The sequence below is a fragment of the Hipposideros armiger genome, unplaced genomic scaffold (genome assembly GCF_001890085.2).
Source record: "Hipposideros armiger isolate ML-2016 unplaced genomic scaffold, ASM189008v1 scaffold_2, whole genome shotgun sequence".
Lineage (NCBI taxonomy): Eukaryota > Metazoa > Chordata > Mammalia > Chiroptera > Hipposideridae > Hipposideros > Hipposideros armiger.
The window spans coordinates 8229172-8253883 of record NW_017731352.1 but is presented as its reverse complement, the minus strand read 5'-3'; positions in this window follow the sequence as shown (position 1 = coordinate 8253883).

Here is a 24712-nt window from a genome sequence, read left to right as displayed (position 1 = left end):
GACAGAGTGGACCCGTGGAGACTGTGATTTTAAAGAGCCAGGGATGCTTCCATTTCTGAGCCAAAGCTGGGTTTACATGTCGAAATTATTCTAGTTTTTGAAGTGGTCAGGTCCCATCTTTTGTCATCCTGTATATTTGACAATTGATTCTGAATTAGCTTCCTTCTTGGTATGTGGAACGGGAGTCTTCATGTTCCAGAGATTGTATGTTGGCATCCAGGTATTTGGGATGCTGTACTTCGGTTGTGAAATTGGTTGATTCTACAGATAGACCAGAATATAGACAGGTTGTGGGTGCACAATTTAAAAAAGTGGAAAGGTACATGGGGCTAGATGAAGTGAAACCTAAGATTCAGTCCTAGCATTGCCACCTCAACTGCATGACCCAGAACAAGGCTCTGACTTTCTCTATTGGAAAATAAGAAGACTGGAGTAGGTCATCATCAAGTTTCCCCTAGCTCTAAAATTCTGTAGCTTAGACTCATTTATTCTCGTAATTTCTGCTTAGCTTACCACCATATCTGTAGTGTCTGGCATTATACCTTGCATATAGCAGCTATTCAGTTAAATATCTGTAGAAAATACAAATCAGGTTAAATCCCCAGACCTCAGTAACTCAGTAGTTTCAGGGCTCTGCTCCTAAATATTTGGTACTACAATGAGAAGGACCACCCTACATATAGGGTTCTGCATTACTCACCTGGGGAATGGCAAATCTGGCCACTATGAGAGTTGCTTTCATTCCAGCCAGTCTGCCAACTCAGTTTCCTACAATTCTGTGCTTGAAAGGTGTGGTTTCATGTTGCCTCCACTTGTACTAGGCAAAAAGTTATGGCTCATTCTTTTTCTGCTTTAACTGTTACTCGCTTGGTCCCCATGATGTCTCAGAAAAATATTTATGCTTCAAAGTCTGAAGAATTTAGGAGTACTTATTCTTAATCTAGTTTTTTATGGGTCACTGAGTTCTGTGAGAATCTCGTAGATTTCATGGAACCACTACCAGAAAGATGCATAGCACAATTTTGGAAATAACTGTGGAATAAGACGTTCACAGCCTTCCTAAAATTCATTTATGAAACTTATATTCAGTGAAGAATCCTTGTTTTAAAAGATCATATGACTTTCCAATAGTCCTTTATGAGCTCTTTGTCTAGTCATTGCCCTTACTTTCCTTCAGCAACTGAAGAAAGATGGCTGTCTAACAATACAAATAGGTATTTTTTGGTAGAGACAGAACCAGCAACATATGCATGCCAATGATGAGGTTTTTTTCATTTTTTTTTTAATATCGGTGAGGCTCAAAGTCTCCAGAATGAGATATCATGATTTCAGTTATCACCTCTTCTACCTTCTTTATTTATAACCAGGCAGCTGGCTTCAGTGTCTTTGTTTTAAACAAAGTGAAAAGACAACAATGAAGTGGTCATAGCCATACAAGGAGGAAACAGGTCAATTATAGACAAATAGTATGGCCTTAATTTTCTCACATTATCTATCCTATTCCTAGGGCCAGGAAGAAATTGGTAACTGGAAATTATAAACCCAGGTCTTAGGATCTAAGACTAGAAGAGTTTAAGCTTTCTGATTTGCAGCCATTATTTATATGTTGAACCTAAATTTTTCTTTTGTGACTGAAGCTCAGTTTCTTTTGTACGTCATAGTAGGAAATATAACTCGGTCACTAAGACATCTAGAAACTAGCAAAAATCAGCCAATAACTCAGATTAAGTGGCATGATAATTGGGTTTCCTAAGCATTTTTTGGTATTAAAACAAGTTAATCAACCATAAAACACAAACTCATCAGAATCCAAGGTCTTATTCAATTAACTTCTGGCCTCAAACACTTAAGTGTTTTTTTTTTCTTTCTTTCTTTCAAATCATTATGTCATATTTTGCCAAGAGAGAAAGGATTTCTGAGGTGGGAAATTCCAAAGATGGAGTAAGAGCCAATTCTTTTAAACTACATCATTGTATCCATAATTATTATTTTTACTTAAAATGAAAACAAAAGTTTTATTCTTGCCCAGAGGGGAGATAAAATCTTAAACTTACAAGTTCTAGCAGAGGGACCAAAGTTGTACCGTTTTTTGTTTGAAGCGACCCTTATATTCTTATATAATATTTACTCTAAAACATTGGATAAACTAGAAACTTGGAAGGCAAAATATCTATTAATATAATACCACCAACATATGATTTTGTACCTAGATGCTTTATTTCAAATTGATTTACAATTTTTTAATATCTTTTCTTGGTATTAAGGTCATAGCTTCATAGTCAAACTAGGTAAGTGTAAACCTGTACTAGTCTCCAAATCATAGCTATAGCTTTAGCTTTCCTGGATGTGAGCCTTGGGAAATGAAGCATAAACCTTTATGTTGCCAAACTGCTGTGGTAGAGTTAAAAGAGCAGAAGAGGTTTCTTTTTTTTCTTTTTCTTTCTTTCTTTCTTTCTTTCTTTCTTTCTTTCTTTCTTTCTTTCTTTCTTTCTTTCTTTCTTTCTTTCTTTTTTTGTCAGACAAAACTGGGTTAAAATCCCATATGTCACATATTTAGCTGTGTGACCCTGGGTAAGTTATTTAATCTATATGAGTCACAGTTTCCAGCTGTATTTGAGAGAAAAATATTTCCTGCATAAGATTCATGGTAGGCACACCCACAAAAATTAGATGAAGAAAGTGAAACTTTGAGAAGATGAAAGACTTACTCATCTTCCAGTTACTAAGTGGAATGTTGGTTTAACTCAAGTGTTTGATCTCTAAGATCAATTTTTTTTCTACCATACAGATGCTCAGAAGTCAACGGCATTTTCAGCTGAGCATGGAAATTATATTGTTGCAAAAATAGCTGTAATAATTCACCTTTCTGAATCAACATACTTGGGTAGTTCCCTCCCACCTTGACTTTGGACTAGTCATTCGACTTCCTTTGGCCAATGGGACAACAGCAAACATTACTGAATTGAGCCTTGCAAAATATTTGTGCAATGGGGCTTGCCTGCTCTTGCTGTTCTTTGGAACCCTGAACCTGCCATGTGAAGAACCTTGGCTTGCCTTCTGTATAACAAGAGACGTGCCCAAATCACCCCTGTTGCCCTAGCCTATTTCAAGACAACCACAGGACATATGAGTAAGGCCATCCTGGGTCATCGAGTCCCAACTGAGCCAACCCAGACCAAAAGAATTACCCAGGTGACTCACAGACTTTGTTTGTTTTAAACCATTAAGTTTTAGAGTTATTATGTGGCAAATGCTAATCAATAGTCTTGTACAGTACATGTCTACAAATACTCTTTGGTGCCTACAGATATTTTGGCAAAGCAACAAAACAACATATTTATTTCTACCAATTCAAACAATAATGTTCAAACTTTATCATATAAGAGCTACTTTAAAAACTTTAAAAAAAATTCAGACTTGGAGTCACCCCAGACCTACTAAAATAATATTTGTGTGGCAGGAGCCTAGAAAGTTGCATTTTTAGCAAGCTACCCCAAGATTCTTATATTCTCTAAAATTTGAACTAACCTAGCATATTATTTGCCTTATATTCTCAAATGAATGTCTTTTATTAGTTTAGTTAAGTTACTGGAAATTAACTTTTAAACCACCATAAAAGACAGGAATCACTACAGGTTTTTTTGTTTGTTTGTTTGGCTGTTTTTTTTGGTTATTTACTTTTTGTTTGTTTTGCATAGCGTCATTCTCCATAGATTCCTTGGGTTTGTAGCATAAGAAGAAACCAAACACTTAAAAAAAAACAAAACAAAACCCACAGGCAGTGACTGAACATCAGATGTTACTAAAAATTGGAAATGAGTGTATAAGTTAAATATTTACTTTCATATTCAGGTCAAGTTACTAGTGGAAAAGAGAAATGAAATGGGGAAGAAATGAAGGGGGAAATGGTAGGTATGAATGCTCTGCAGGAGAGGAAAGAGAGATGTAATCACTGGAGAGTGTGTAGTACCCAAAATAGAGTGCAGACACAGATAAACAGAGGAGGGTCAAACAGAAGAGGGATAGGTTAGACTTGCTAATGTATGACCCCAGCTTAGTTAAGATTAATACCTACTGTAGCCGTCTCAAGTTTCCTCTGTGTATCTATACAGTATCATATGGACAGCAGGATTAATGAAGCACAAAAGAATGCTACAATGCCTACTAAAGGACTGGTGTCTGCTACCAAAGGAAAGGGGAGGTGAGCGCCACCTCCTAGTGAATGAGGGGGTCCAGTTACACTAGGAGCTCAATTAAGAGAAAATCAACTGGCTCATTATTATACACAAGGACCTTCATTCTGAGTGAAGAGAATGATTACAACTTGAATAGGAAAGCCACAAACCACTAATCAGGGTATCTCAGGTTTGACCTATTCTAGTATATTCCAAATTACCCAATTAGCTGGATTGCCAATAAGTTCCTTGTAACAGTTCTATTGGCACTGATGATACCATAATCAGTTGTCTTAATCAAGCTTTTGAAAACAAAAATGATGGGCTGAATATACTCATAACAAGTGCTGGGGAATTAGAGCCGCCAGGTCACCACTGTTGGGTCACTCAACATTTCGCTCTGGCAACTGCTCTCAGAGGACTGTGTCAGTTTTGTTTGGTTTGGTTTTGTGTTGCCACTCACCTTCCCACCCATCCTCCCTCAGACTGTGTCCAACTTCCTCATCTTTCAGCCTCTCTTGGCAGGGGCACCATTGCTACCTGGGTGACCTCTACAGCCCTATCCCTGGTCCCGAATCCACTGACCTTCTTTAACCATATATTGGTAGCCTGGATTCTTAGCCCTCTTGTTTGCTACTCACCAGCTTAGGATGGGCCTATAATCCCTAAACTGCAGAGGATGGAGAATGAGGAACCTCCCCTCCTCAAGCTTTTCTGGTGATAACATTTGGTTTTGGGGGCAGCAATAGTTGTTTGAGGGTGCAGACTGTTCATCCTCATAACTCCAGACTATGATGTGCCTGGCACATAGTACGTATGTACAAATGCTTGATGAATAAATCAGTAAATTAATGGGGAAAAAATGATAGTTTAGATTAGTGATAGCACTGCTCCAATTGAGGTGGGACATGGCATTATATGTAAGTCTGATCACAGCAAACAGGGCCCCTGTCAGTCTTATACGTGGTCCCCAGAGCCTAGAATGAGGGCTGGAATGGCATTTATGTTCAAGAAATACTGTCTTGAATGAATGAATGCCTATCAGTGGATTCCCGGCCCCTCCCGGCCCTGCCCTCCCCTTTCTGGTAGAAATCATGAAAAAAGGCTGCGTTCCAGATATGGGGTAAAGCCAGAGTGGGGATAAAGGAACAGCCACAAACTGCAGAGTGGGAGATAAGAATTCGGCATTCACTGAAACCTGGAGCCAGGGATCATAAAATTCTAAACCTACGGAAGTCAAGGTAATCTGACGGAGGTCATTGGCCTTTCTACTGCAAAAGGAATGAGGGTATAAATTAGTCCTGTGAAGATGTTAAGGCATAGGAACACTGCAACTGCCCCCCCCTAATTAATTAAAATAATAATTAAGAATTGCCATAACAAAGTGCAATACTGTTGGACCAAAATTGCTGAATGATTGTTTAATAGTGGACAAGTTGAGGAAAGATCCAAAGAGCTTACATTTAGGCTGGTTTCTTTAAACATTACTGGCAAATATGAATGCAAAAGTTCAAGACCTGGTCTCTGTGTAGGTTTGGGTTCCCCTAGAAGCAGACTGAGACAAGCATTTAAGTGTGAGTGGTTTCTTTGAAAGGTGGTCCCAGGAAACCTGGTAGGAAAGTGGGGAAGTGAGTCAGCGAAGGCAAGAAAGCCAGTGAAGGTGTGGTACCAATCAGTTACCAGACAGCAACTGGAGGTTAGGTTCTCTAGAAAACTGGTAGATAATGTATAATAGGATATTATGCAGAGTTATTCCAAATAAAGTGCCAAGAAGCCGGGACATTTTATCACCAACTCCCTGTCACTGGTTGGAAGGGCTCTTTTAGGGACATTAGCTTTCTTCCCTTGTCATGCAGGGAGGTCATGCAAGCTACCTGGTCAGAAAACTAAAAGCAATTTAACATCAGCATAACTAGATTCTGTTTTCGCCCTTGCAACTGTTTCCCTTTTCCCATCCTCCAACCAGGGTTTTATAATAACAACAAAAAAAATAGTAAAAGAAGGCATTGTTCCTTTTGTTCTTGCTCAATTAAGACCTGGCGCAGAGTTGGAATACTTCTACAGTGCAGGCTGGTTGGATTTCAGGTGTCAGGGCAACAGGCAAAGTTTTCATAAGGCAACACCCTCACCGATGCCCACCCTCCTTCCCAACACCTGTGCAGAAGAACCAACAGAGCACTCAATTCCCTAGACACCTGGGTAATTGTTTGATTCTTTTTGGAGTTTTCTGAAACTGCTTCCATCTTCTGGACTCTAACCTCTCTGCTCAGCTTTCTAGAAACAATGTCATTATATTGTAAACTACTTAAGGGCAAAATCTGACTTATTTGTATCAACTTTGTATTCTTTCTTGCTTCAAGCATTGCACCAGGTGCCTAAAATGTGCTTTAAAATATCCTTGGAGGCATGGGTGGATAAATGATGAATGAGTGAAGAAGTGAAAGGCACACCGTTGATCCCTGTAATATTCTGTTGACTAGTATTGGAGATCAGCCTGCTTCACCATCTTCATCTTAGTTCATTTTTCCAAGTTATTCAACTTTCCCAAAATAAGGTGGCTTCTCTTCCCAAAGAGCTTCTACGATGTTACTGTTCAGGATACTGGCTTTTGCAGAACTGTCTTGAACTTCCCCGCTTCCCATTCCCACACCTCACTCTCTGAGCTCTTCACTTGCTCATTTGCTTTCCCTGTCCCTTTGGTATACAGGTCCTTCCAGGGAGGTAGGGCATGCATTTATAATAACCTCTAGTCAATCTATCATTATATGCTTTTAAAGGATATTTTTATTTCAAAAGATGATGCCAAGATTTACCTAAAAGATGCTAGTGCCAAGTTGACAAAATAAGCATGACATCTATTTTTGAGCTGGCCTGCAACTTTGCCCTAATTCTGCCATTCTGTCACCTCCCTTAGTCTTCTATGGGCAGAGATTGGGCACAGGGATGTGGCATTTCTTCCCTATCAACTGAGAGTAAATTATATTTCTCCATAACTATTTACCTAACTTAGTCCCTCATTTCCTAACAAGAAGACAGAACCTAGTTTAGGATTTCAACTCTCAAGTTAAGTAATGAGGTCTATGGACGGAATCTTAAAGTATTCTTAAAGACATCAGATATCACTACTTATGTGGTAATTCCTGCCACAAAACACTGTACTATGAAGAAAACACTATGGAGATTCACTAAAAATTAAAAACAGAACAATGGTATGACCCAGTAATCCCACTTCTGGGTAATTATCCAAAGAAATAAAAAACACAAATTTGAAACAAGATACATGCATCTCTATGTTCATTGAAGCATTATTTATAACCAAGATATAATATCAACCTAGGTACCCACTGATAGATGAATGGATAAAGATGTGATAGATATATATACACACATAATGAAATATTATTCAAACATAAAAAAGAATGAAATCTTGTCATGTGAAATACCCTATAGGATGGACCTAGAGGGTATTATGCTAGTGAAATAAGACAGAGAAAGAAAAATACCATATGATTTCACTTATATGTGGAATTAAAACAACAACAACAACAAATGAACAAAATAGAAACAAATGCATAGATAGACAACAAACTGATGGTTGCCAGAGGAGAGGGGGGCGGGGGATGCGTGAAAAAGGTGAAGTGGACTAAGAAGTACAAACTGCCAGTAATAGAATAAGTCATGGCGATGTAAAGTACAGCATGGGGAATATAGTCAATAATATTGTCATAACTATGTATGGTTTCAGATGGGTAGTAGACTTATTGTGGTGATCATTCTGTAAGGTATGTAAATGTCTAATTACTATGTTGTACACCTGAAACTAATGTAATACTATAAGTCAACTATAATTTAAAAATAAATTAATAAAAAAAGAAAAAGTCCCAAAATGCACAGAATAAACCTGGAAAGGATGGTGAATAAGGTGCTAAGGGAGTAAGATTCTAACCAAGGGTACCATATGGGTACTATAGAATAGTCCCAAAGTGAGTAAAACTGACTTTAAAGTTCTGGATACCTATACAAAAAGGAAATGAATAAGAGAAATAAATCCCAAGTCTCCAGCAAGAATAGACAACGTTCTGGGGTCAGGAAGCTTAAATTTGCAAGCATTGAAAGGAACCCATATCCAAACAACTTGAAGATGATATAATTGTGGACAATAGTGAACAGACGAAACAGATAATTCTCACCAAAAGGAGAACTTGGGTGGTGGCAAGTGAAGTGGAGAGGTCTTAGGGTTCTGGGAAGGAGAAGAGTTACAAACTTAGCAAAGAAACAGATCCCCCTAGAAAGATGCAGGTGATCTATCTTGATTTTAGTGAATCATTTTGGTAAAAGCCTCACAAAATAATACTTGCAAATTTAATTCACATTCGCTTGGATATGAGCACTGTTGCATATATTGAAATGTAATAATAATGGAACAGGACAACAATGGATGACAATATATCATGGGGAAGGGAGAGTTTTAGTGCAGAGCTTGAAGGCCTGATGTTTTGTCTGGTCTAATTTAATGTCTTCATTAATGATCTGCAAGAGCAAGTAAACAACAGTGTATTAATTAAGTCTGCACATTTAAATTGAAAAGCAAACTCCAGTGAAAGCTGAGAAATGATGACAATGAATATTAAGAAATTAGGCATTGGATCAGGAAATAAAATAAAAGTTGGATTGAAACTATATATATAATATATATATATATATATATATATATATATATATATATATATATATATATCTTCTAAAACCACTGTAAAAAGATATTCTTTTAGAAGAAAATCTAGAAGGCAATACATAGCAATATTGGAAAATATTTTTAAGAACATGGGGCAGAAACTACCCTTAAGAGGGTACATGGCCTGCTATGGCCACATAGATCTATAAAGCATTTATTTGGTAGGAAACTTGGGAAATGTGATTCTTTCCTGACCCAACCCTTCCAGACCTTCATCTGTCTGTCCTTCACACACACACACACACACACACACACACACACACACACACACACACACACACATACACTCACACTTTCCAGCAAGAAAAGAACAATTTTTTTTTGAGGGTTGGGAGTGTTTGATCAAATTCTATTTTTACCAGTTACTGCTACTGTTGGGTGGGGAAAAAAATGTTTTTTGTCTTTACACTGAATATAGTCTTTAGAGGTGAAGTCTAGGGAATTTGCTTTAAGAAAGAAAAAGTCAAAATTAAATTTCTCAAATGGACTGAATGCTATCAAACATACTACAATTTCATGACTATTCCCCTTTTTATGTAGGCCAATATTTCTCGAACTTTTCTATTTAAAGACCTCTTTATAGTCTTAAAAATATTGAGGACCCCAAAGTGCTTTGATTTATATGGACTATCAATATCAATATTTACCATATTAGAAATTAAAACTCAGAAATTTTCAAAGTATATATTATTTAAAATAAGAATAAACGGCCGGCAAGGGCGTAGGCTGCAGTGGGGCTGCAGTGGGCTGCCGTGAGCTGCTGTGAGTGGCCGGAAGCCAGCGTGACTAGCCAGCAGCCGGCGTGAACTGCCATGAACCACCGTGAGCAGCAGTCCAACAGCTGGCGACCGAGGAAGAGCACAATGATCACAATACCAACATGGGCCAGTGAAGCGACATCCTCCACAACTAGACTGAAGAACCAAAGGACAGCAACTTGTCTGTTCCCCGATTCCCCAACGCTGTCCCTTCCCCCAATTTCCCAATAAAATTTAAAAAAAAAGAATAAACAAAAATAATTATATTTTCCAAACAAAATAATTAATAAAAATTGCATTGTTTAACATTTTTGCAAATCTCTTTAATGTTTCGCTTAATATAAGACAGCTGAATTCTCATATTGACTTCTGCATTCAACCTGCTGGATATGTTGTCTTCACTGAAATATTGGGTTGTCGGAAAAGTCATGACGTATTTTTTTCTATGTTTTTTGTTGCAAAAATGAGTTACGACTTTTCTGACAACCCAATATATGGAGAAAATCCAGCCTTGCACAGACATGTATTTGGAAGAGAAAGGATAATATAGACTATCTGAAAGACTCTTAGAAACCCAATGGGGTCCTCATTTCAAACTTTGAGAATCCTGCTACAGATCAAAGATAACTCTATCACTCAGAGTCTGGATATACTAAGATGCATCCTCTTGGCAAATAAATCATGTTTTTATCTCCAATTGCATAGAAAAAAGTCTTTGATAGCATGAAAAGATTTAAATGTTTGGGATATGTAGTGAGGTACTAACAATACTTTCAGATCTACCACCTATAGTTTAATAAAGCCACCATTCCATTAGGTCAGGTCAGAGAGTATTTTTTAAAATCAGATATAACTAGTAAAAGCTCTTAGGCTTACCAGCTTGTATGAATTCAATATACTTTACAAATTTACTTGCATCATTACCAATAGAAGCTCAAGCAAACTGTTTCTAACACTTGATTTTAGTTAAAACAAATATGGAGGCTACAAAACTTGAAGGTCAACCAAGGATAATCTCTGGAACATAAGCCACCAAAATTTGAAGATTGAGTTGTGTTATTGAAGGAAGGCCAAAGACAAACAATAACACTATTCTGTAGAATGATAAGCTCAGAGAAATACTTTAAAATGGTTCCAAGTCAGACCATTGGGTCATCTTTCAGACTGAATTGGCCAACAAGTTTGGCAAATATTTTTACTGCACTGATCAGTAGTTTGAATGACTTGACCAAATAGTTATTTTGGCATTCTCTATAATATTACCAAAGTATTTGACATGCAATTCTGATTATGTAACTACCTTGCTTGCTCAGATTTCTTAAAAGGCTTCTCTTTGTGGTGTGGTCCAAAAATCACATAGGGGGATTTTTAAAAAAATGCAGAACAGAATCCCAGTGCCCGCTGAACTAGAATTTGGGGCAGGGGAAGTGGGTTCTGGGAATACATTTTTAAAATTTTCTCCCCAAGTGAGTCTTTTGGTATTCAACTTATGAAGAAAAACCTAATCTGGGGCCAGCCAAGTGGCTCAGTTGGTTAAGAGCATGTGCTCCGAGCAACAGGGTCGCCAGTTCGATTCCCACATGGGCCAGTGAGCTGTGCCCGAGCTGAGCTAACACTGAGCTGCCAACAGGTGGCAGAATGGCTCAGCTGGTGAGAGAACGTGCTCCTCATAACAAGGTTGCCGGTTTGACTCCCGCATGGGATGGTGGGCTACACCCACCCGCAACTAAAAATTGAACACAGAGCCTTGAGCTGAGCAGCCGCGAGCTGCTGACGGGCAGCTGGATGGCGACTGGACTTGGAGCTGAGCTAGCTGCGCCCTCCACAACTAAGACTGAAGGACAACAACTTAGCTGTTCCCCTTCCCCGATTCCCCAACACTGTTCCCCATTCCCAATTCCCCAATAAGTTGTAGGATTAAATACAAGGTTCTTCATGATTAGTCCCCAAACTTCCCAGCTTAATTTAATATTGTGCAACTCATACACTACACATACCAGCTACGTATAATATCCAAAATGTGCCCCATTTTCTCATTTCTCTTTGTTTTTTACTTTGCTGCTCCCTTAATAATGTCTTCACACTCAGTCTTAAATGCATTTAGCCATTCCTCTTCCTCTTTCAAAAGTCAGGTAATATCACTTCTCCTGTAAAGCCTTCCCTGACTTACCCAAGGAACGTGGCTTCCTCTTTTGTACATCACTCTTCAACTGCGGCATATATGATTTACCCATTGTGGAGTAAGTGTCCATTTTCTTGACTATGTCTCTGCTGAACTGTTACCACCTCAGCAGCATAAGCTATATTTTTTTAACCAAATATTCCAAACAATTTTCCCAGTGGCTAGAACACTGTACATGCTAAATAAAGTATTATGAAAATGAATGTAGTAGTTCCCAGAAAATATAATGATCAGGAGAAAATTATGAGAGCATACTTAAAGATTTTTTTCTTTAAGAATTTTTTTTCTTAATTGTAGAGGTAGAAAGTTAAAAACACAAGGAGACTGAAAAGAGCAAGAGAGAGAGAGAGAGAGAGAGAGAGAGAGAGAGAGAGAGAGAGAGAGAGAGAGGCAGACAGGTCATTGCATACAAAATTGGCTAACATAAATCAGCTTTATACAAATAATATGAGAAATTGGAAGAAAAGGGGACTGCCACACACCTTTGAGGCAGAAAGTTTCATTAGTATGCAATGGAATAAACAATGGATTCCAAATTCAAACTCAAAATAGTAATAAATCAAAGCAATAAGGTAAAAAATGATGGTGTCAGCAACAGTGGTGGCTGTTAGCATGTGCACCTGCTGTGAGACAGAGCAACTCAGGGAGATGCTGGGGAGAAAATTCTAATGCTGAGAACAAGAGCAAAGATGTCATTTTGAAATGGGTGAGAGATGAAGCACAGAGGTTCAGGATGCCTTCAACATTTTTGCAAGGTCAGAATGGAAACCTGAGCTGTCCCAGAATCCCTTTTTAATGATGAATGAGCTCTAGGTAGTATTTTTAAGGACAAGTTGATCAGTATCTTCTGAAAAATTTTAATGGAATGGGCTCGCTGTTTGACTACTCCTGTTGGTTTGGTTGATGTCTTGTGATCCAGGATAGTTAAGATAATAGAATTATCCCTAGACAAATAAAGCAAAGCATGTCCAAAAATAAAGTTAACATGTCCAAAGACCTCTAGACCTGTGACCAAACAGGTCTGTTTCATTGCTACTAGTTGCCATAAGAGTATCAATGGAACCAAGACTACTAACTATGTAACACCCGAAACTGTCATATTTTCTAATTTTAGTGTGATCTTTGAGTGTTGGTTTCACTCTTTTGGGAAGGATTTGCTGGGTTGTTGTTTTTTTTTTTCAAGCTAAAGCAAACAACATCCACAGAAAGTCACTCCTGGTTGCTCCTAACAAGTAGGATGAAAACATTTTACATGATCTTTGTGTGTTAAGTTTTTACATATCAATCAGATTCGTTATGGTTTTTGTACATAGATAATTCAATAATTAATCTGATGTCAAGAGAATCAGTGTCTTTAATGAAATTTAGATTGTGGCTCACTTAATTTTGTGACATTATTTAAAGTCAAACCGTATTGGTAACCAAAAAACCTGACTTCTAACATGGAAGAATATTTCTAAAAGGTTCTATTTTCTAATACCTTCACACCAAAGTCAAGTCAAGGTCATCTTCCAGAAAAAAAAAGAAGAAAAGTGAACTAATCTTATAATGGGGGAAGCCTCCTAAATAAAATAGGTAAATATTTTTGCAGTTCATATTGTGTTGATGTTAGCTCTCTCTGAATTCTGGCAATAAAATGTTTAGCGTATACTGAAGAATAACAATGGCTCTAACAATGACAACAGAGTGCTCTTTCCATCACCATTTATTTGACCTCCTTCACCCTCTTCTAGCACCTGCCTCCCCTCTTACCCTTTGGTAACCACTAAACTGTTGTCTGCATCTATGAGTTTTTGTTTCTTTGTTTTTTTGTCTTGTTCATTTGTTGCTTTCAGTTTTATATCCCACTTATGAGTGAGTCATATGGTTCTTGACTTTTTTGTCTGACTTATTTCACTTAGCACCATAATCTCAAGATCCATCTATGTTGTCCCAAATGGCAGTATTTCATCTTTACTTATGGCAGAGTAGTATTCCATTGTGTATATGTACCACATCTTCTTTATCCAATCATCTATTGAAGGACACTGGTTATTTCCATGTCTTGTCCACCATGAATAATGCTGCAATGAACATAGGGGTACATATATCTTTACAGATAAATGTTTTCAGGTTTTTGGTGGTAGATACCTACAAGAGGGATTGCTGGGTCATATGGTAATTCTATTCTTATTTTTTTGAGGAACCTCCATACTGTTTTTCATAGTGGCTGTATCAATTTAAATTCTCACCAACATTGTATAAGTGTTCCTTTTTCTCCACAGTCTCTCCAACACTTGTTATTACTTGTTTTGCTGATAATAATCATTCTAACAATTGTGAGGTGGTATCTCATTGTGGTTTTGTTTTGTATTTTTCTAATAGCTAGTGAGCATTTCTTCATATAGCTTGGCTTTTTGCATGCCTTCTTAAGAGAAGTGTCTGTCCAGGCCCTCTGCCCATTTTTTAATTGGATTGTCTTGTTGTTGTTGTTGTTGAGTTGTATGAGTTCCTTATATATTTTGAATATTAGTCCCTTACTGGAGGCGTTGTTTGCAAATATCATCTCCCATTCAGTTGGTTGCCTCTTTGTTTTGCCGATGGTTTCTTTTGCTGTGCAGAAGCTTTTTAGTTTGATATAGTTCCATTCATTTATTTTAACTTTTACTTCTCTTGCCTTTGAGGTCAAATTCATAAAATCCTCTCTGAACTCAAGGTCCATAGGTTAGTACCTATGCTTTCTTCTTTGCAATTTATTGTTTCAGGCCTTATGTTTAGGTCTTTGATTCATTTTGAGTTAGTTTTGGTACATGGTGACAGATAGCAGTCTATTTTCATTCTTTTGCACATAGCTTTCCAATTTTCCCTGCACCATTCATTGAAGAGGCTTTCTTTTATCCATTGTATGTTTTTGGGTCCTTTATTGAAAATTATCTGCCCACCTATATGTAGGTTTATTTCTGAGCTCTCAATTCTATTCTGTTTGTCTATATGTCTGTTTTTTCTGCCAATACCATGCTGTTTTGATTATTGTCACTTTGTAGTATCAATTAAAGTCAGGGAGTGTGATACCTTCAGCCTTATTCTTTTTTCTTGGGATTGCTTTGGCCATTCAGGGTCTTTGTGATTCCATACAAATCTGATGATTTTTGTTTTGTTTTTTGAAAAAATGCCATTGGATTTTGGTGGAGATTGCATGAAATCTGTATATTGCTTTGGGTAATATGGCCATTTTAACTATGTTGATTCTTCCAATTTATGAACACGGAATATCTTCCCATTTCTTTGTGTCTTCTTCAATTTCTTTTAATAACATCTTATAGATTTCAGTGTATAGGTCCTTCACATACTTTGTTAAGTTTATTCCTAGGTATTTTATTATTTTTGTTGCAGTTGCAAAAGAAATTGTTCTTTTCCTGAAATTTTATTGTTAATATATGGGAATGCAATGGGGTTTTGTACATTGATTTGTATCCTGCAACTTTACTATATTTGTTTATTGTTTCTAATAGTTATTTTTTTTTGGTGGGGTCTTTAGGGTTTTCTATATAAAGAATCATGTCATATGCAAAAAGAGACAATTTAACTTCTTCATTCCCAATTTTGATGTCTTTTATTTCTTTCTATTGCAAATTGCTCTGGCTAGGACTTCCAATACTATGTTGAGTAACGGTGACAAGAGGCATCACTGTCTTGTTCCTGATTTTAGAGAAAAATCAGGTTTTCAGGTTTTCACCATTAAGTATGATATTCACTGAGGGTTTGTCATATATGGCCTTTATTATGTTGGTAGTTTCAAAATCTACTGAGATAAATTAATTTCTTTCAGTTCTATACTTTTCTTGTCTGGCTGCTGGAATAGGTAATTCTAATCTGATCTCTGCCTCACCTCCTTGCCCCTTGCTGCCACTGCTTTGATCCTGAAGCCCTTTCACACTGCCCATTTTTCTCCAACTGCAACCACAACAATAATACAACCAATTGGCTCAAAATGCATTATTCAGTGCCAGGCAATTTTCAAATAACTAAACATAAACAAACATGTAATGAACTGAGTCTCTTCTTTGCAGTGATTAAACTTAGCTGTCACAGATTTCCTACATGTTAACCACTGTGCTAGAAAATAAAGTACAGGAGTGGAACATAAATATCAAAAAATTACTTAATGAATACTGTGAAGACGCTGAGACATCAGCTGAATCAGGAGAAAGCATTGCTGATTGCAAATCATTAGACTGCTACTCAGCTGAGCAAATTATTATATAAACCATAACTCACAATGGGGAGTACCTGCAGTGCCTAACTCCTGCATTTACACCCTGAAATTGCTGAGGTTTCAGAGATGATATATCACCTCATGAATGCCCACCTATGTCTGAGCAATGCACATACACACGTGTGTGTGTGTGTGTGTGTGTGTGTGTGTGTGTGTGTGTATCTCTTTCCTTTTTTCACCCATCCCCAAGCTCCCCCAAAACCTGACAACCATCAATATGATCTCTGTATCTATGAGTTTGTTTCTGGTTTGTTTATTTTGTTCTTTCGATTTCACATATAAGTGAAATCACATTGCATCTGTCTTTCTCTGTCTGGCATACTCTACTTAGCACAATACCCTCCAGGTCCATCCATGCCACCACAGATGGCATGAACCCATTCCTTCCATGGCTGCGCAATATTCAACTGTATATATGTACCACCTCCTCTTTATCCATTCATCCATTGACAGACACCCAACTTGCCTCCACCTCTTAGCCATTGTAAACAATGCTGCAATGAACATATGGTTGCACACATCCCCTCGAAGTAGCATTTTGGGTTTCTTTGGATAAATATCTAGAAGTGGGATTACTGAGTCCTTGTCTCTTGTTATAGCCTTTGCTTAAAAGTATATATTTTCTGGTATAAATATTGCTACCCCAGCTTTTTTTGTTGTTGTTGTTTCCATTTTTATGAAATATTCTTTTCCATCTCTTTACTTTCTGTCTGTGTGTGTCTCAATCTGAAGTGAGTCTCATAGGCAGCACATATCAGGGTCTTGTTTTCTTATCCATTCAGCCACCCTATCTTTTGATTGGAGCATTTACTCTACTTACATTTAAAGTAGTTGTTAATAGATATGCAGTGATTTTCATTTTGTTATTCCTATTATTTATTTATTTATTTATTTATTTATTTATTTATTTATTTATGTCTTGAAGTAGTCCCTCCAAGGTTTCTTATAATTTCAATTTGGTGTTGATGAACTCCTTTAGCTTTTTTTTTTTTTTGGTATGGGCAGATGTTTATCTGTCTTTTGATTCTAAATGATAGCTTTGCTGTGTAGAGTAATATTGGATGTAGGACCTTGCTTTTCATCACTTTGAATATTTCCTACCAATCCCTTCTGGCCTGCAAAGTTTCTGTAGAGAAATCAGCTGATAGTCTTATGGGAGCTCCCTTATAAGTAACCACTTTTCTCTTGGTGCTTTTAAGGTTCTCTCTTTGTCTTTAACCTCTGGCATTTTAATTTTGATGAGTCTTGGTGTGAGTCTCTTTGGGTTCATCTTGTTTGGGACTCTGCACTCCATGGGCTTGTATATTTACTTCCTTCATCAGGTAAGGGAAGTTTTCTGTCATTATTTCTTCAAATAGGTTTCCAAGTCTTTGCTCTCTCTCTTCCCCTTCTGGTACCCTTACGATGCCAATGTTGGTATGCTTGATGTTATCCCAGAAGCCCCTTAAACTGTCCTCATTTTTTTGGATTTTTTTTTCTTTTTGCTGTTTTGATTGGATGTTTTCTGGTACCTTATCTTCTAAATCACTGATTTGATCCTCTGCTTCATCTAATCTACTGTTGATTCCCTCTAATGTATTCTTCATTTCAGTTATTGTATTCTTTATTTCTGGCTGGTTCTTTTTTTTATGTTTTCTGTCTAAATTTTTATGTTTCTAATCTTCTTTTTGAAGTTCTCCCTAGGTTACTGAGCATCCTTATAACTAGTTTTTTGAGCTTTGCATCTGGTAGATTGCTTGTCTCCATTGTGTTTAGTTATTTTTCTGTAGCTTTGTTCTGTTCTTTATTTGGACCATGTTTCTTTTTCTCCCTATTTTGGCTGCCTCCCTGTGTTTGTTTCTATGTATTACACAGGTCTTTGTAAAGTGGCCTTATGTAGTAAGTAGGTTTGCTGCAGGGCTCAGTGTTGCAGTCTTCCTGGTTACCTGAGCTGGGTACTCCATGTGTGTCCCTTGTGTGGGTTGTGCGTGCCCTTCTGTTGTATTTGAGCCTTGCTTGCTGTTTGCACATTAGTAGGAAGGATTGATCCTCGGGTTGATTGGTTGAGGCCTGTCTATTACTACAGTGAAGGAGCTGTTGTATAGGAATGGGATTCTTTTTAACATGGCTCTGGTGCTTGCATGCTCACAGTGTGCTCTGTGAGTGTGTTGTCCCCTGAGATGAATGGATCTGAAGCTGGCTACTGCATATGCTAGTGCTGGTGTCTCCTGGGAAGGATCCCAGTGCAAGCCAAGTTCAGCCATAGCTTGTGCCCTGCCTGGGGCCACTTGGCATGTACCACAAAGCAACCCACAGATGGTCACTGCTTTTGCTGGTCTTGGAGGTACCTCAAGAGGCCAAACCCTGAACTGAGGCCTGCTGTCACTAGTGCTGGGTTTCGGACTGCTCAGTCAGAAGTACAGGACATGCCAAAGCCAGATTCTGCTTGTTTGGGTTTTGTGAACCTTTGAGAAATTTTAGGCAAGTCTAGTATGAGCCAAGACAAGCCATTTATACTGAAAAGCTGCCTGGGTGGACCTGAAAGTTGGGTGGACCAGGTTCTCAGGGAATTGGGGAGAACAAATAGTGTTAGCCAGGTTGATGGAGACTCAGATATGGTGGCCCCTTTGCATTCCAGAAAGGGGAGGGCTCTACAAAGAAATAATGGCTCTGCTAGCTCCCCATTTGGCAAGAAAGCTGTCCCTCCAGCCTTCACTCTGAAGCCAGATAATTAATATTCTTCATGTGTGTCCCTGGTGCCATGGGAGTTGCTGCCACAGTGCTGGAGCTCAGAGCAAGTGGGTCCCTCAGTGAGTAAGTCCATGCGTAGGCCCTGTCACATGATATTCTGGGACTCCAGTCACCCTCCTTCTCACTCAGCCCCAATCTCTGCTGGCTTTCACAGCCAGAAGTTAAGGGAACTTCTCTCCCTGGCACGGAGACACTGAGCTAGGGATCCTGGTATGGAGCTAGTACCACTAGCTCCTCCTGGGGATCCCTCCTGATTTTTAATGGTCACACACAGGTGTGGAATCAGCCCATTCCATGTCTCCTCCCTCCTACCAGTCTCAATGTGGCTTCTTCTGTATGTCTGAAACAGACCTTTGAATTTGCTTAAAGGTCAATGGAAAGAATGTGGTAGAAAAAAAAGTTTGAAAATTAGGGTAAGAGAAAAAAATGGATAGTCAATGGTGTAAGATTCCCAAGAGAATAAGATGAAATTGGGTCTAGATTCCAAGTGGTGGAATGAACATTGGGAGGATCTTGGAAGTTTCATCGTTGAAAATAAAGGGAGTTTCTATCTAATATTAGGGATAATTGGGTATATGGCAACAACAAGATAATTGACTTTGCCTCCGAGTTTAATTTGAACATTTGGCAAAATAAAGAGCATGGGCTTGACAGAAACTCAGAACAAAATGAATCCTGTATTTCACCTATGGGACTGCCTTTTTAAAGAACACATTGGATGGGCATGGAATTTAAAGAGAAGGTGTGTTTTACTTAATATTAAGTTAAACTTCCTTCCTCTTTTCATTAAATTGAATTGGATTATGGGATCAAGGACCTCCAAATGGGAAGACAGTCTAGGGATGCTCTTAGGTTTCATATCCTTCATTGGTATAGAAAATTTCCACATGAATCTTATTGAATCATATTAATTTTAAAAACTCACTGAAAGCCTAAAATATTTTTTGGAACTCTTTTTGTTCATCTAAAAATGACATCTGCTTTACATGACTGTGATGGATGATGGTTTTGCAACCATAACAGAATTCTAGATCTCTGGTCACTATTGTAACTAAAATTATAGCAAATATACAATGATTATTTACCATTTAGTTCCACATTTTCCTTAAATATCCAAATCTTTCTGTTAGTATCATATTCCTTTCTCTTACTAAGACTCAGTCTATGTTGAGCAAAATAATTGTAGGGCTACTTAAACTCTGGTTCATTAGCCATGGTCCATTAGCATCCACATCATGGTGCTAAAGGTTAATACGATCTTAGCCGAGGGATTAGATTAAAAATTAAAATTTTAATGCCATAAAAAACATTTAAAATTGTTAGAAGCATTAAGAAATATAAGTTCCCATATATGGGTTAGAAAAACCTGACCTTTACTTTGATCCTAGGGCCTACTAGGCTGGGTTGAAACATATGCAAGAAGAAAATGTTTTCCTAGTCTGACTCTAACTATAAAATACTTGAGATTACTCCAAACATTCTCTTCACAATAAAAGAATAGGCCTCAGTTGTTCTAGTATAACCACTGTGATATGTATAAAGGTTAAAGACCTTTATACATATAATCAAATAATAAAATGTATAAGTACATTTTATACATAATCAAATAAATGTATAAAATAATCAAATGTATAAAAGAAAACTATTTGAAATGGTTTACAATCCCACATAGAAATCTATTTATTGTTTTAAATACAGTGTTTAGTAAAACCAAATAACAAAACATTGTAATAGTTGAATTACAATTGAATTTTGGAAAGTTTTTTTCTCTCATATGTTTTGTGTGTGTGTGTGTGTGTGTGTGTGTGTGTGTGTGTGTGTGTTTGACTATATTTAGCATGGTGTTGTTCTACCAAATGGGATCAAGTACTTTTTTTGCTCCTCTTAACTACCCCCTTCCCCCCTCCCACCCTGGAAGATTATTGAAGCAAAAGGGTGGGGGATGGGTAGGAAATATGAATTATTTAAACTGTATAAAAATGCTGGAATAAAATGAACACTCAAACCTCCTATGGTTGAATTTAATATTTCATTCAATTCATTCACCAAGGAAATTTGTCTTCAAATGGCCCATATTGCAGAATATGATGACTCCAGTCACCTATCCTAGAGTCTACATTTGCTATAAAGACTATTGTGGCATGATGATAGATGAAGAAATTTACTCCCATAGTCTGCAGGGGAGTCAAGTGCCAATAATTTAAGACTTTCGATGATAGAGTCCTAAGTTTATATTCTATGCAATCACAACCTATATTTATCCACCTGCTGTTTTTATTGCTTAGAAATAACACTATTTGTTTGTGATGGTAATTTATTACATTATAGAAGATTTTCAAATTACAGACTTGCATTGAGTTAGGCAGGGGATTAAAATGCTTTGCCCCACTCCTTTTTATAAGCAAATATATTTCATTCAATAGATTGAGGGTTCTCAAGGAACTGGGACTCTTGGTTATTTTTAAGGTTTTCAGTTGTGAACAAAATCTGTGGGAACATATTTATATTTTAGACAAGAGAAGCCTGGAAATCAGTTTTTAATAAGTAGAGAAGGGTGGTACCTACAATACTTTGAAAGACTACATCTTGTGTAATATCTTCTCATTGGCTGCCTACTACACTAACAACTATTAAAATAATATTTCTCTTATGTTAGGCATTTGACAATTGCCTTTATAATTATTATCATAGCTTGTGTTAACATTTATACTATTATTTGCCCAAGTTTTCTTCAAATAAACTTATGTTATAATTGTTTAATGTAGAAGCCAATAACACTTGTGATATACCTCCCACACTTTGGAAAACACTTCATGAAAACAGTAATTTGCAGCTAAATTCATTGGCAATATTTTATCCACATGTTACCACAATATGATGAGATCTAAAAGTGTTATTGTTTCCTTTATCTCAATATCTCAGTGGTGGTTTGTTCAACTGAATGCTATTTTAAATTGTATTTGAATCTTTCTACCACCATAATATGTATCCACCCATAATTAAGCTATATGTTGCTAATAAATTGCTGTCCATTCTCCCTTAATATAAATAGTCTTTCCTCTTTTAGCTCAACCCTATGCCCAATTGCCAGATATAATTAAACACCTATGAACAAACATTTTTTTATTTCAGTAATATTACTTACATTCTTAAAATGAATAGATGGCCCATTTCACAGCTTTTAAAAATACCCCAATATGCATGAGTATAAGGTTATTCACTGTAAAATTATTTCAACTTTTTTATATTTTTGGAAAAACTTAATAATAAAACATTGGGGAAAAAACCCAACTTACACTCCATGACAACCAGGAAAAATGCACCTTTGAATTTGCTCTCAAGTTAGTGGTTAAAAGCAAATGGAACATTCTGTGGCTAAATGAGAATATTTTCTTCACTTAGGTTGTGGGCTCTTAGAGTCTTGATCTAAGGAAGTTCATAAAACCCTAAAGAAGGTCACCAATTCCTTGAGGTACTGACAGGTATTGCTAAGCAAACATATTTGGCTCATTTCCTCTACCAATAGCTAAAAGTAAGTAACTTCAGGTATTATGCCTCCCTTTTAAAAAACAGTCATCTACAATTTTGTTATAACAAAAGGTTCTTGAATTTTAGTATTGGAAAGGTACAAAAGGTACCATTCAGATATAAAGAAGATATGAACTTGAACTATTGTATAAGCACCAACAGTTCATTCCTTTCTGTTCATTCTGTATCAATTTACTTGACATATCCTCTCAAAAATATATTAATCAGTTCATTACTTGGATAATTTTTATCTTAATTTTCAGTGGCAAAGATTCACTCAAACAATTACATACAACTGTATTCATGGGGGACGTTTAAAAATCTTTGTACTGCGCTATAGCATATTCTAATATCTAACAAGCAGTTCCCTGGATACAAAATAATACATATGACAGTTCTGTGGTGTGAATGGTCCTCCTTGTCTATCAACAATAATAGTGACTCATCAAATAAGCATTAATTATTTTAATGAAGAATCCTTGGAACTTGCTGTTACTAAAAAAAGACAGATGCATTGATTGATGCACATGGTACCATGCCCTGAAATATGATTATATTAGTTATTTATTCTTCTTGACTTATATGCAAGTTATAATAAACTGTTTACTGTTATTCAATATCAGCAATGGCATTAGCAATATAGTTTGAGTTGCTTGGTGGAGAAGAAGCCAAAACAGATGATTGAATATTGTTGTTTGCTTTCAACTTCTAAAACCTTAACGTACTCAATTTGGTTACATCAAAATTCTTAGGGTAAGAAGAGGAACTGAACAAAAGGGGAAAAAGCAGAATATGTGAAATATACTCATGTGCATTTTTATCCTCACAAAAGCTTTTTAACAAAGGAAACCTCAAATAATTATTTGGAATGGGACAAGCACAAAACCTTCTATGACAAATATTCTAAGTCTGGTGCTAAAATATTTAGACAGGCAGACATACAGCATCTTGTAAAATTCATTTCATATTTTCTCCATTGAAATGATTAATTACGACCGCTATGGTTTAAAAAAAAAATCACAGTGCCTGATCTTTCTATTACCCAGTCCTTTAAATCAGTGTCACATGGTGTATATAAGTAGAGATTGCAGATGTTTTCTAGGATAGCACATCCTTCCTCACCCCTGAAATTTCTGATCGTTGACCCCTGGTGTAAAATGATCCATTGTCCACCTGGCACATGGATTGTGCCATATCTTAAGCTTTAAAGTTTCATGGAATTGGCTTAACCCACAAGAGTACTGGAATGTTTGAACTTCAGCTGACATCTTTGAGGATGAATGGTTTCAAGGACAAATGATTATGGTCAGCCCAGAACACATTGGATTTTCTGTGCCTAAACCATTCGCCTCCAGATTTTTTTTCTTTAATCGAGGAATTCCAGCCTATATAATCTATGGGTCACCTACCTGAGCATGTTGTATTTGTTTACAACAGTTATTTTGCTCCCAAACAGTCTAGTTTGACATGCACAAATAACTTGGCACTATTTAAGTCAAAGGAATTGTGAAGCAAATAAACAGCAGTATGTCTTACCATTTGCCCTGATAAATGCTGCCGATAACCTTTAACATTCTTATGCCTATTTGAAGACATCATTGTAACCTATTCCAGGATTGTTTACAGCTTTTCAGAATGCCCAGAGAAGTTGCTTGTTATTATATAACATTATAACAGTTCAGAAAGAAAACAAGGAAGTTTGAAAGACTGAGAATAGTTACCATAAAATTCTAGAGTCATAGAACTGAAAGAACTATAATAGAAATAATAACAATGCCTTGCACTTCATCTCTTAGTCCAATCAACAAATATTTATTAAGCTTCTACTCTATGGCAAATCTTGGTGATAAAATGATACAGAATGCACATTGTATGCTTGAAGCACAGGGTGAGATACATACACAAGGACATAAGTAAATAGAGATACTGACAGAAGCTTTGGGAGCCCCAGGGGGAGTGCAAATTTGCTCAAGGGCTAGAAGACACTTCTTCCTCTGAGTTCTATTATTTCCTTCTAATGATCACCTCTAAATGGCATGTGTGTTCTGCTTATATGATGTTAAACAGTTGATGGCACTGCATAGGAGTTTACTTTTTATATTAAAGGAAGACAAAAATTTCTTCTCATGAGAAAAATTTACATTAAAACATATGTGTTCAACAATTCTTTGTAGAAAATTCCTTATCAAGAATGTGTCCAAGGGGCCAGCCGAGTGGCGCAATGGTTAAGAACTGGTTTGGGACACCAGAGGGCCCCGGTTCGGGTCCCACATATGAGGGCCAGTGACACTGCCCTCTACAGTTAAGATGCTGAACAACAGCTCAACCTGGAGCTGGGCTGCTGTGAGT